Genomic DNA, 13938 nt, shown 5'->3' with positions numbered 1-13938 from the left:
TTCCTAGTTTTGTCTACAACATACCCGTAGTCGTGAGTTTCAATTCTTGCCTTATTTTCACGCCACATTGTAACACATTGCCCCGCAGCTATCGATTTGTTTCACTCAACATGACCAACAGCTAAGCAATGTTGTTATTTTTTTTTAAATGATCACCATTGACCCCCATTGTTGTAACACTCGGGGTGGTTGGGTAGCTTTGTGGTTCAAGCGTTCGCTCGTCAGTGTGTCGGGTTCGTTTCTCCGCATGGGTACAATGTGTGAAGCCCATTTCTGGTGTCCCCTACAGTGATATTGCTGGAATATTGCTGAAAGCGGTGTATAAGCATATTCACTCCCTCGCTGTTATAATACTCGTGAACACATACTGTACAACACTTTGATTGTCAACGAGGTATCGCATTTTTTAATTATTCTATCAAAATTTTAAAATCGATGAAAAAAAAGAAAAGATACGCCCGCACTGTTCTGTAAAATGTCAGGGACTAGCATCACTTCGTACTTTGCCCCGACTTATACAGATGACACACTGCTACATAACATAGTCTCTAAAGCGACCCCAATCCACAGCGTGGCCACCAGTTAACCGGCGCTCTGATCGTCATCTCATCATGACCTTGACCTTCTGACGAGCCGCCGACACAATCTCAGCAAACACAATTGTCTTGATTTCGTCTCCACACGACTCATTTCTGCTGTGGGGTCGTTGTACAATAGCGGATTACGTGTTTGATTACCACACTAATGTCTCTTTTCCAACAGGCTTAAGACAGGAAATGATACCGTGCTGTGCTAACAACGTCAGTAAGTGGCGTCACCGTCAGTGTGATTGACCATAGGTCAAGATTCAGACATGGGCTGATTGAGCTGGAGACGTTTGAGGTCAAGGAGGTTGTTCAGCCACAAACTGCATGTCGAAAATGCCCCTTACCATTACACACATACACTTATTCCTGTTGGAGACAGTATTGTCACACGTACGAACGTAGCAACACTCTAATTACAAAACAGTCTTAACGTAATAGGGAAGTCATCAGAAGCAGTTTATTCCAGAATCAACATAATCGACCGTTTCTCTTTTTGAAAGTGTTTGATCAAAAAAATTCTCTATAAGTTTACATAATGACAATAAGGTATAGTGAAGAATGCGATATTGCGATTTTTCAACATACAGTTCGAAGTTTGTTTGATATTAAAACTTATTTATTTACAAAGCAATCCTTCATTATTGTTCAGTAATATTTAGTGTTTTAAACTCTAATGTACTTACTCACACAGAATAAAACACTTGTAAACCTCTCACATCTGTGTGTTGCAGCATTAGACATGGCTGTTGTGTCGCGTCTTCTGAATTTACCGTTGTTCGCACTTTATGCCTTATATTTCGATTACTGCCGTAAGTTTTGCCCTCTGATCGGCTTATTCCAAGACTCCAGAGGAATTCCTTCTCACGTATGTATATACTGTTTAAGTTGAATACTCAACGTATTGGGATTATATATGATTACAAGACAAGAGACTACTGTCTGGATTTGAAGAAACGACAAAGAACATGATTCAAGATTGGTTACGTTGTGGTAGCTGGGGTTCTTTTTAAACTGACTTAAACTCTTATCGATTCTTATCATTTTGTGAGATTCAAATGTGCTAAATCTTTTCGTGAAATGGCTGGAATATTGGTTTTAATTATTTTGACTTGACACAGCTTACATCATACATGCATCGAACAACAAGCGTAAGTTAATTCCAACTCTGTGTGACTTTTTTGTAGAGAGACAAACAACAAACAAACAAAAAACAACCATAAAACAGTTTTACCATGAAACACTGCCTCACTTGAAATACAACAGAAAATGTTAACGCTGTCTTGATCAGTTTATTGGTTTACAAAAGAATTACGTTTAGAAAAGGCTTTTGTTGCTGTGTTTTTCCCATTTGGGTTATGTTTCACTTTCGTTCGATTCAACACAGTTGGCAAGGAAATTGTTTATTGTATACATATTAATATACACAGCATAAGCATGCACACAGGTAAGACGTCACTCCTGCTATGCCGAACTCACTTGTGTCTGTAATTGCACACAGTAAAGTACGGTTATAACGAACTCAAAGGGACCACTAATTATAGTTCGATATAACCGTAGTTCCTTATACGCATGTCGACTAAATATACAGCATGTGATCATGAGAAAAAGACACCCAGTTCGTTTTATCCGTCAGTTCGTCATAAGCGTGTTCGTTTTAAACGTTGCTGACTAAGTAAATATGACAGAAATTGTATGCAAGTGTATAATTATAATAGCGATCCTCTGTCCCGACTGTTTCATAATTAAGTCGTGTTTACAGGAAAACCACAAAATGACTGATATTAAGGATGTGCGTCAAGCCCATTTACTTAAACCAAGGAGACTCTAAGACGTAGATTATCCCTGCTTAAACGCACTTACTATAACGCAGAAGCCACTTTGTGCAGTGGAACTTCGGTCTGCTCAAATGGCCTACATTTTGCATGCCAAGTAAACACCACTGTAAAATACTGCCATCAAACATGGCATCATCAATCACGCCAGCCTCTGAGATTCAGCTCCTGACATCCATACCTACCTTACCTCCCGGGACAGACATTACAAACAACTGTCACAATGTCGCTATCAACTACTTTGTAGAATTATATCATAGTTTATTTAGGAAACCGAATCCTTACGTAATGACGTGAGTGCGTGCTTGTTACTCGTCTTTATCATGAACTGTGTATAATTTATCTGAAGCTCTGTAGGGGCGACTAAGTGTGTGAAGCATAACACATAAGAAACGAGACCAAGATCTCCAGAGGGACCTAACTTAAATACACGTTGACAATGTTCTTTTTCACGTTTCAATTTGAAATGTTGCCAATTCCTTCCCAGATAGGCGATTTTGGGAATCGGAGGATATCGACATACCTCATGATCCAAGTGTTTCCCGAGATAGGTGGTTCCGTGTGCTCTGAAAAGGTTCGGAAATTAAACGAAGTAACGAGAACATACTCAATGCAACAAGAAAATGATTGCAATAAGGAGAAAATAACTGAATTAACGAGGAGATACTCCCAGGCACCGACAAGATAATCGAAGCAACGAGAAAATGCGCTGAAAAAATCTATTTTTGGTTACAAAAGGGGCAGCATTAGGCTTCCCTACTCGATGTGTGAGAAAAAAGGAATAAGTGAAAAGCAGACATATGAACCTCAGGTAATGCAACAAGCTGAAAAAGACCCCTAGTAACCACAAGTCCGTTTGTCCCGATGGACCTTTACGTGATTCGAGTATCAAACGTCTGTACAGAAAACACTCCAGATTTAACGAGGAATGTGGACTTGGTGGGAAAGTACATGCAGCGCACGCACTGGGCGTGGCGCGACTGTGTCTTTGTGTTCATCATTACTCCACGGAACCTACCCGGATGTCACCCAGAACCCCGGACACACATACCGGGTACATCGATAAAATCTACTTGTTTTATTACCATGTCCTGGTACCGGTGATAAAAAAAGCGAGATATTATTTCTAAATTCAGGAATATTTCCAATTCGTTTCCCGAAATGGATTCATGCCAGTTCACTCTCTGCATGTTTACACAAAATAACCAAGAACAGAATCCAAGACCAGAATATTTACGATGTTAGAGGTGAGATAGATAAAATGTTGGTCATGCAGGTACACTGTTTGGAGTTTGATTGTGACCCGTGTTAATATTGACAAGCACTGGAACCGACGTAAACAGGCTCGCTTTATGACAACGTACTATAATGTCCCCACCAAAGTAACGCATCGCCTGGATAATCACCAATTTTCATGGCATGTACTCGATAATATGAGATACTTCAATTTGATTTCTTTGAAATACTCCGTGCATCCTCACGAAGGACAAGCTTCTAGTCGATGATGTTTATGTGGTTTGATCAAACTTGTTACGATGTTATTACAATCATTGACTCATGTTATGTACTGCCATCATACTTGGTTATACTGTAACGGCTCCCTTGAGTCTGTTTACAGCACTGACGTGTTACAACAATCGGCAACGTGGGGTGATACCACCAATAACATCATCAGCAAATCCCGAAAATTTGATATCACCACGGAGATGTGTTGCCTGTTTCTTGTCAGATCGCCAGTCCGAGTTTTAAATAATCCTTTGATTGTGGTTTACACTTCTGCCCACAGTGCATATTTCACATTACGCAATTTATTTGTTTCCTGATGAAATGGTGGTCGCTTTGGCTTGTGTTTCATGTGGAATAGGTTTTGTCCGCACTGCTGTCTCACCGACTGCAGTAAATATGCATTTTACTGAAATCAAAGACATGTTTGTTGCTACTGAGCACGTCTACTGTGCAACGTCATGTTGTTTCTGGAAGAATGCCAACAGTGGTCATTCACGCTTTATTCACTTCAAGAAAGTTCTTAAACCAGCTTCCACTTATGTGTAAACTTGTTGCGGTAATATTACAAATAATCCCTCATTCGCAACCTCACTTATCATGCTTCTGGTCAAAAACAGTCTTGTATATCGTGGTATATTGTTTACTTTGACAACAACATAGCATCAAAGGGTTGTCGTCTTAGAGTAAATCTCTTGTTTCCGGTGGAGGAGACGAATCAAAGTTCAATGAATGATATAAATCAGACCAGAAGGTTATTTCTTTTGCGTGTTGTGTTGCTCAAATGCTGACCAAACAAACAGTCGCCCACAGAGTGTAAAAATAAACGAAACCTGTGCTTTTTCAAGAAATTACTTCCGTTCACCGAACGAACTGTCAGAAAGACCTACGGGTATAATGTCAAAATTGATAATTATATACATGTGAAAAAAAATGTTACGCAAACAATTTCATATACAGCAACGGCGCGAGAATTATTCTGTATGTTTTTGCATTAATTATTAAAGTCAGCAATCATGCTTTCGTAACAACTGGAGATTTTGCTGAGTATGTTAAACATATTCATGAAGCTACAGACAAAGGTCAAATATTTTCCAAACTTATCGCTTGCACATTCTACCAGTGAATCGAAACGAGCAAAGGGATTCCAAGAATTCTATGTAACAAGCGTAACAAAGCAAACATGCTCTGAATAAGGCAAATTTTCAACGCTTTGAACAGATTCTGAATTTTATCAGGACGTGTCTATTTGTAGTGAAGTAGGTTCCCGTTCCTTACCTCTTTGGAGAAACGCATGACTGTGGGTCAGGTCCTGACAAACCATGAATTATGGTCGAGGTAAACGTGGGATTCCAACCCATCACCAGTGGAATCTGGCATGGCCAACAGTTCCCTGTGGATTGTGACAAGCTAGTTGGCATTACGTCTCCATGTAACACGTACATACACAGTCTGTTCAGTGAATGTCCTGTAATATGTTTCCTCGGATGCCAATGTTGTTGAAGAGAGCATCACTCAAGTACATACGATTTCCGTCAGTCAAGACCATTTTCAGTGAAATCGCCTGGAAAGTCATTAACGAATTATTGGTACGAACTTAATGTTATATGTGCAGTTGAAGTATAACTTGTTCACAAAGAATGGCCCGGAAGGACGGCTCGTAACAGGGTTCCGAATAACAGACATGCAGAATAGCACATCATTACATTAAAACTGACCTACTCTCTGGACTATAAACAAGTGCATAGCCTTAAAGTCGACGTTGATGTTATATTTTCCGGTTGCAGAAACGAGATGAATTAAGTTTAACAGTAAGTACTTTTACTGTTATACCACGTGATTATGTTGCTACAACGTGAAGTTCAACTGTACCAGTCCCACAGATGTTGAGATAATAACATATCGTAGCTAAATGTACTCGATCTGCAGAATGGTTCCAAATGAAAATAGACCTGTCTCGACGTAATCAATACGCATTTCTTTTCCTCCTCACGCCAAAATTACCACTCTGGAGAAGGCCATATTTGGGACAATGATTACCCACAATTCCCTCCAATCCATGACGTGATGCTTGGGAACAAGGTCATGTGTAGATAGTGAGGTCTCCGTTGGGAGCATGAAGTACAGATGTTGTGACAGCATAATTTCTTCTATAGACGGTCTAGATAGTAAAATGTAGTATAGATCAACACGAGCGCTTCTTCAACAAAACAATGCATGGTATCACTTATATATTACAATGACAATACACATAAGAGTGGAGGTTCAGCATTCCGTGGCCGTACAGGGGCGACGGGTTAGCCCAGTGGTTCAAGCGTTCGTTCGGCACACCAGATACCCGGGTATCTCATGGGTACAATGTGTGAAGCCGATTTCTTGTGTCCCTTGCTGTGATATTGCTGGAATATTGCTAAACTCACTCTTTCACTTGTGGTCGTACAATTACAATGACATTAGTAATAACAACAAAGTCAGTGATAATAATATCCAACAGGAAGAGGAAGGTGACATTAATAGGGAAAAATAACTGTTATTAGAACTTTAGCACTTTCATCATTGGTGCACATATTCACTTCTCTCCCAAATCCTCCAAAGGAATTCATTGACAAATTAAACAATATATTTTATAAATTCATCTGGAATGATAAGCGGGATAAGATAAACCGAACGACACTTATAAGAAAACATGAAGAAGGGGGACTCAGAATTGTTAATGTAGAGGTATTCATATACTCTTGAAAACTGTCAGCTTTACATATATATCTTCAAAACAAAAGCTGTACTAGCCCTAGTATATTTCCATTCAGAGATATAATTCTGCTTGGAGCCAATATTGAAAGTTGTGTCAATATTATGAATTCCTATTGGAAAGATGTATTGGCTGTATGGGGAATATTTTATAAAAACACATAAAACTGATTTTACAGATATTGATCATATCTTATCCGAACCCCTTTGGTTCAATCATCAATTTCAAAATAGTAATTTTATTATAAGACATTGGCATCTCAAAGGTATTATCATGTTCTTCCAAATATACCCAAAGAATGGAAAGATACTATAAGAAATAATTTATTGATTGTTCATAATCATTATCTTATACATCACTGATAGGTTTACTTTCAGCACCAAATAGATCCAGATATTTCTATGATATACTTAAGTGCTGAAAACCTACCTTCGACATGTGAAATATGGCAAAATATCTTTGATATTGCAATTCCATGGCAACATATTTTCGAAAAATATAGAAGATGTACAAAAGATACTAAATTGATTGACTTCCAGTTTAAATTTATCCAAAATATTGTCTACACAAAAAAATAATTAATGAGCATGAAATTAGTATGATGATGAACTGTGCTCATTTTGTAATTTAGTGTCAGAAAATTTGATACATGTTTATTGGGAATGTGAATGTGTGAAAACGTTCTGGTTGAAACTGAAAGAATATATTGAAGATAAATCATCAGAACATTTTACCCTGACAAAATATACAGTCATAATTGGCGGAAAGAATAACGACCTAATGAACCACATACTTCTTGCCAGTAAAAAATGCATCCATCCAAAAAAGATAAGTTATCACTGGATACATTTGTAAAAATATTGAGTAATATTTTCAAGACAGAAAAGTTTATTGCCAAGAAAAATCAAAACATATTACAATTCCCAGTTTAATACTTATGAAGATTCCAATATGTGTAATGCCAACCCATATACATGTATATTGCTGTTTTATTGTGTACAAGTTCTGTTACATCATGTACTTTGTATATTTGTATGTACTGAATTTGAATGAATAAAATAATAATAATAATACCCAACAGAAACAGTGGTCAAGCTCCCAAAATTTGAACTTTATTAAGAAAGTGTAATCCCAAATATAACACATGTTACTCCCCAAATAGGTTGAAAATAATGATTTCGACAAAACTTTTGGTTTTGATGCAATGTTGGATGGTAGAGGCATGATCTTGCCCTCTTATGGAGTCTTCAGAACACTTCAGTATAATCCGAACTGTGTTGGATGGTAAAGGCGTGATCTTGCCCTCTTATGGAGTCTTCAGAACACTTCAGTATAATCCCAACTGTGTTGGATGGTAGAGGCGTGATCTTGCCCTCTTATGGAGTCTTCAGAACACTTCAGTATAATCCCAACTGTGCTGGATGGTAGAGGCGTGACATTGCCCTCTTATGGAGTCTTCAGAACACTTCAGTATAATCCCAACTGTGTTGGATGGTAGAGGCGTGATCTTACCATCTGATGGAGTCTTCAGAACACTTCAGTATAATCCCAACTGTGTTAGATAAGTCTATGCTGTTGTGGAGGTTTGCAGACTACACGTGGCTCCAAATGGATCTAGATTATGTTTTGTATTATACCAGATAATAATACATTCCTGACAGCTATTGACAAAATCGAATGTTGGGAAACTCTACTGAATGTTAACAGCAATATGTCATGTAACCATGCGTAGGAATAGCGATGTCTGCACCATTCTGTCTGGAGTTCGAATCTCCCTGAATTCACCCTCATGGTGACCCTGTCTGACTGTGAACGTCTGAGACCTGTATCCCAATGGACTTAAGTCCAACCATCCCGACGTGATATAACGGGAACACTGTTCAAAACGGGATAATCCTAAATTATCTAACTAATGGCTTGAATTCTGCAAAATTGTTGTTTGTAAAATTGCTTTGTGTCGTACCCATGAAGGTCCGGGTTAGAATATTGATCTTCAGTAACCCATGCTTGTCGTAAGAGGCGACTAACGAGATCGGGTGGTCATGCTTGCTGAGTTGCTTGATAGATGTCATCGGTTCCCAATTGCGTAGATCGATGCTCATGCCGTTGAACACTGGATTGTGTTGTCCAGACTCGATTATTTACAGACTGCCTCCATAGAGCTGTAATATCTCTGAGTGCGGCGTAAAATTAAACTCACTCACTCACTCGCTTGGTGTCGCCGATGGAACACGCGCTCGCTCTCTCGCTCGCTCACTCACTCACTCAAGCACGCACGCACGCACGTACGCGCGCACACAAGCACGCACGAACGTACGGACAGACGCAAGCACGCACTCACGGATTCACTCACTCACGGGTTCCACGGTAACAATTCAACACCCCCCTCTTTACTTCCATACATTCTTTATGTGCCTTTCAAAGTGAAAATGAAATATTGTTTTATTATTTCCATTTTCACAGAAGAATAACTACTCATCTATATCTATGTATGAGAAGACCCTGCCATCTTTACATTATCAATTAGCCGTTACCATCTGACTTCAAACAGACCAGTACTGGAACAGCGGTGTTTTTACACGGATTTATATTGTACAGTTGAAAAATATATCTAATTTCCAGAAGGCATATGTTGTTTCGTTTTGAAAACACTTTGATCAGGTGTATTGGAGATACTTGTCCATTAACTGATCAAAGATATGTCACATTATGTTTCCTATACGACTCTTCTTATCAGTTTCTTTATGATCATAAAAAGGATAAAACCATGCATTTAATTGACTCTAATAACGTTCACTGCGCAAGTGTGTAAATACAAGTATCAGAACGATCTGATCGAGAGATTGCGTGCTACATGAGTGATTGGGCTCGACTGTGTATCAAAACCACCACTGTCTTCTTTACGTTGATGTACAAAGAAGAAAGTTTACTCCAATGTTTGATGATGGCTGATAATAAGATTGAATCAAAACAAGAAATGGTTATTCGACAGGGATGTATTTGATGAAGGTTTCTCTGTGCGATTTCGATTTTCACTTAACAGTCTTTTACCGACTAATGTTGTAGTGTATACTTATTTTGTTCGAGAGTGTATTACTGTTATCACGAATACAGTTACAAACGTACTATACATGCAGATTGTAATAGAACAATCTTTGTTCCTCAACTCAAGCACTTAAGTATCCTGGTAGACCTACTCAGGTTTGCAGATTTGCGTCCCTATTTGTATCAGGAGCCTCTCATTGCAATGTCGTATCGGATCCGATACATCTACACACTAATATCATTAGTTTATCATCAGTTGTATATATTCTGAGACGTTCAATTTCCAAATACTGTCTGACATGCTTTTAATAACCCTGGCATTTCACTTTATCAGTGAAGGCGCTATTGTTTTATGCACCAATTTCCATTACGACCGATCCCGAAATAATACAGATTCATCACTTAAATCGTTTCAAATGTTTCACAGTTTTCAGTTCCATCTACTATTGACTTTCTATTACATGTCCAAACGAAACAACTTTCTTCACGTTGATGTACGTAAAGGAAAGTTTACTCCAATGTTTGATGATAGCTGATAATAAGGTTGAATCAAAACAAGAAATGGTTATTCGACAGCGATGTATTTGATGAGGGTTTCGCAGTGCTGGTTTCGATTTTCAGTTTACAGTGTTTTAACGACCAATGTTCTAGTGAATACTTATTTTGTCCGAGAGTGTATTAGGTATCCTGGTGGACCTACTCAGGTTTGCAGATTTGCGTCCCTATTTGTATCAGGAGCCTCTCATTGCAATGTCCAATCAGATCCGATCCATCTACACACTAATATCATTGGTTTAGCATCAGTTGCGTATATTCTGAAACGTTCAATTTCCAAATACTGTCTGACATGCTTTTGATAACCCTGGTGGTTCAATGATCGACCACTTTATCAGTGAAGGCGCTATTGCTTTATGCATCAATTTCCATGATCGATCTCAAAATAATACAGGTTCATCACTTAAATCGTATCAAATGTTTCACAGTTTTCAGTTCCATCTACTATTGACATTCCATTACATGTTCAAACGACACAACTTCCGTCTTAAACACCAACGTTAATCATTCGCCCTCGCTACCCCGACCTCACAACCCTAATCAGCCACTCTGTGTTGAGCGACCAAGTCGTGTAGATTATATATGTTAAAGCTGATGAGGATGCTTCGTCACCAAACATCAGCCCCTGGACCAGGAATAAAGCAGCTGTGTTATTAATCCCCAGTATTTACAGAGGGTCTGTATCCTCTGATAACTGACGCTATGTACACCGCCCTGATTCTAATAGGTCATTAGACGTTAGATGGCTGGACAACGCTCTTTATTGACCATCTCACATCGTCCTGGATGAGCCGTCTAGGTGTTTGACGTCGGCTTTATACGACCAAAGGCATGCTGCCACATTTGTGACATTGATATCATGTTTAGATGTATGCGATCAAAGCAATCTGGAGAACTGTATGTTTGGAGGATATGATTATGTCTAAGATGTTTATGACGGATATGTGGACGATAATGTTGGTTAATTTAGAAAGTTAATTAATTTGGTAGATTCTTGAACAAACCTTGTTTATGCCTATTACGTTAGTCATAAACAGTTAGCTGTATTAGTTTATAACTCAGTAGCTTGGAGAGCAACTCCTACGAGGAGTACCACTCTACTCGACAAACACACAATTCTACAACACGGCAGTGAATAAACAGGTTCAACGTCGCTCACAGAATCTCCATGGCTCATCTCACAAACACTGATGTTTGAAGTGACGATCTAAACTGCGAGTTGTGATGGATTCATAAACTTTCTTAACGCAAATTATCAAGTCTATCTGATAAACATTCTTAACTGCCCAAGAAAAAAAATGGTTCTTCTTATAGTTTTATTTGAAAGGAAAAGGAAAGAATATATGTTTTGCAAGGAGACAAGATTTGTTACGACTTTCAAACAGTATATGTTAATACTTACAAGGAAGTCTATCAGGTGCAACGTTGTAATTCGTAACAGTGTTCACGGTTTTGTGGCTGGGAAGCGTGCATCCGACTCAACATGTTACAAGCTGATCCATCCAATTCCATCCTAACATGAGGAGGAGATCGCTGTTTAGGGCTGAGGCGAGTACTGCTTCCCTCATGAACTATTCTATGTCCAAAGGTTAGTTGAGTAAATTGAGAAGTATGTGCCCTAGCTTTGCAAAAAAACGTATACTCATCTGATGGACTTATTTGTATTAAGTTCAACCACAAACAGCATGCTAGACAAAAACTAAAGCAAGGTAACCATGATTGAAGGAGGACTTAGTCTGAAACCCCGACACAGGTTCAGATGACTGTTACTGCTGGCTGTTTGGACAGAAACGGATTAGACACTGTGTGTGGGTGTAAAACCTTGTCTTGTTGAGAGGGGGAGGCAAATATGTAATTTGTGTGGAAATGGACGTAAACACTCCTGTTATTATACGTGGAGTTGACTTTACAAAACGTGTTACATGTTTAAGTAAAATGCTCAATCATGAATTTATCTGTATGAAGTCAATATGACAGTCTTGCTGTAGGAGGGTGGTATATGCATAATCGTGTTATGTATTGGTGTTAACATGAGCAGCTTCGTCATTACATGCTGGGGTCAACATAAACAATGCTGTTATTATGTTTGTTTGTTTGTTTGAGACCCAGACGCACAATCTTGTTATATGTGGCAAACAGGTTTCTTGTTATAACACCTGGTTCGAATCCCCACATGGGTACAATGAGTGAAGCCCATTTCTGGTGTCCCCCGCCGTGATATTGCTGGAATATTGCTAAAAGCGGCGTAAAACCAAACTCAGTCAGTCAGTCAGTCTTGTTATAACATGTTAAGGTCTAAACCACATATTTAGTATTGTGTGTGGATGTCAACATGAACAATCATGGCCTCTATAATACTCAAATACACAATCAAACTGTTATGTTATCCTATCTCCTTATTTTATTTGGTATTCTAGTTAACAGTCTTCATATTGTATGAGAGAACCACATATTTAATCACGGACAATCTTGTTATGCGTGACTCAAATACAAAATCATGCAATGTTTTCGGGATTCAACGTAGAAAGTCGTGTTATTTTGTGTTAGAGTCAACACTCGTTTCTCTTAAAATATTAATACCAAACAGTGTTTGTGTTGTGTTAAGGAGTCATCGAAGATAATTTTGTTATTGTATGTACCAATACCCAATGCTGCGTTTTTATCCATGGTCCGTCATAACAGTCTCGTTACGTAAAAGAGTCCACAAATACAATGTTGTTATCTGAGAGAATCAACACAAACAATGCTATTATATCAGAGTCAGCACAAACATTGGTATGTGAGAGTCAGCAAAAACAGTGTTATGTTAGATAGTCAAGACATATTGGGCTACAGGTAGTCAACTCCTACAATAATGGAGCCTAAGACAAAAACACTAATGGCCGATAGCATGACCAACGGCTTACACCATTAGGTTATGATTACGCAACACCAGTCGTGTCAACACATGCAATATCATATCTTGTTAATCGGTTCTTAGGCTAAGCAAGGATAGCAAAGTTTGTCTGCAACCTTCTTTGCGTTTTAGACTTAAGGGACAAGCTGTCATGTTGTTATACTTCCGAATTTGTTAATCTGGGTTCGTGCCGGGTTCGACTCTACACACTGGAACAATTGTATGGAAATTGCTTTTTACCACTTTTGGTGAAACGTATGAGCAAGTATGGTGCCACAGATAAACATTGAATCTCGGATCTCTGACTCAGGAATACATTCGTCAGTTACTGGACAGCAAAACGCAGCGGCTGAAGCCTAAGAGTGTGAATTCTGTGTCATGACGATGTCTGTAGCCCTCGTTTGGTTGAAACGTATGAGCGAGTATGGTGCCACAAATAACCATTGAACCATCACTAGACCGGATCTCGGACTCAGAACTACATTCCTCAGTTACTGGACAGCTTCAGACAGTGAAGTCTCTGTCATGACGATGTCTGTAGCCCGCGAGAAGTTCAGACACGGCCTGAACATGAAGCTGGACTCGTGTGCCAACTTAGAATTAACCTTAAAGTTTGACTAATGATAAAGTATACATCCTTCCATACATCGGAGACTCTTGACAGACGTGGTCCCCAGCATGAGAGCTGTGTTGTGTTTGTTGGGATTTCAGTATTTCAAATAAACACTTTGCTGACATTTACCGCGAACTAGAACCGAGAGTAATTTCGTT

General features: G+C 38.9%; 1 long non-coding RNA gene across 1 annotated transcript in view; it reads right to left on the bottom strand.

Annotated features, from left to right (window-relative positions):
• The window catches only part of LOC124283779, a 44193-nt gene extending 31419 nt beyond the window's left edge, over positions 1–12774 (bottom strand). Inside the window, exon 1 of the long non-coding RNA XR_006900401.1 lies at positions 12763–12774. This is a non-coding gene — a long non-coding RNA (uncharacterized LOC124283779). The remainder of the gene's footprint in view (positions 1–12762) is intronic.
• Positions 12775–13938: the final 1164 nt, after the last annotated feature.

This window comes from Haliotis rubra, unplaced genomic scaffold, assembly GCF_003918875.1.
Source record: "Haliotis rubra isolate DU_JTF1 unplaced genomic scaffold, ASM391887v1 Scf320, whole genome shotgun sequence".
In the NCBI taxonomy this organism is placed as follows: Eukaryota; Metazoa; Mollusca; class Gastropoda; order Lepetellida; family Haliotidae; genus Haliotis; species Haliotis rubra.
The sequence above is the reverse complement of the archived record's forward strand: the minus strand, read 5'-3'. Positions and strand labels throughout refer to the sequence as shown.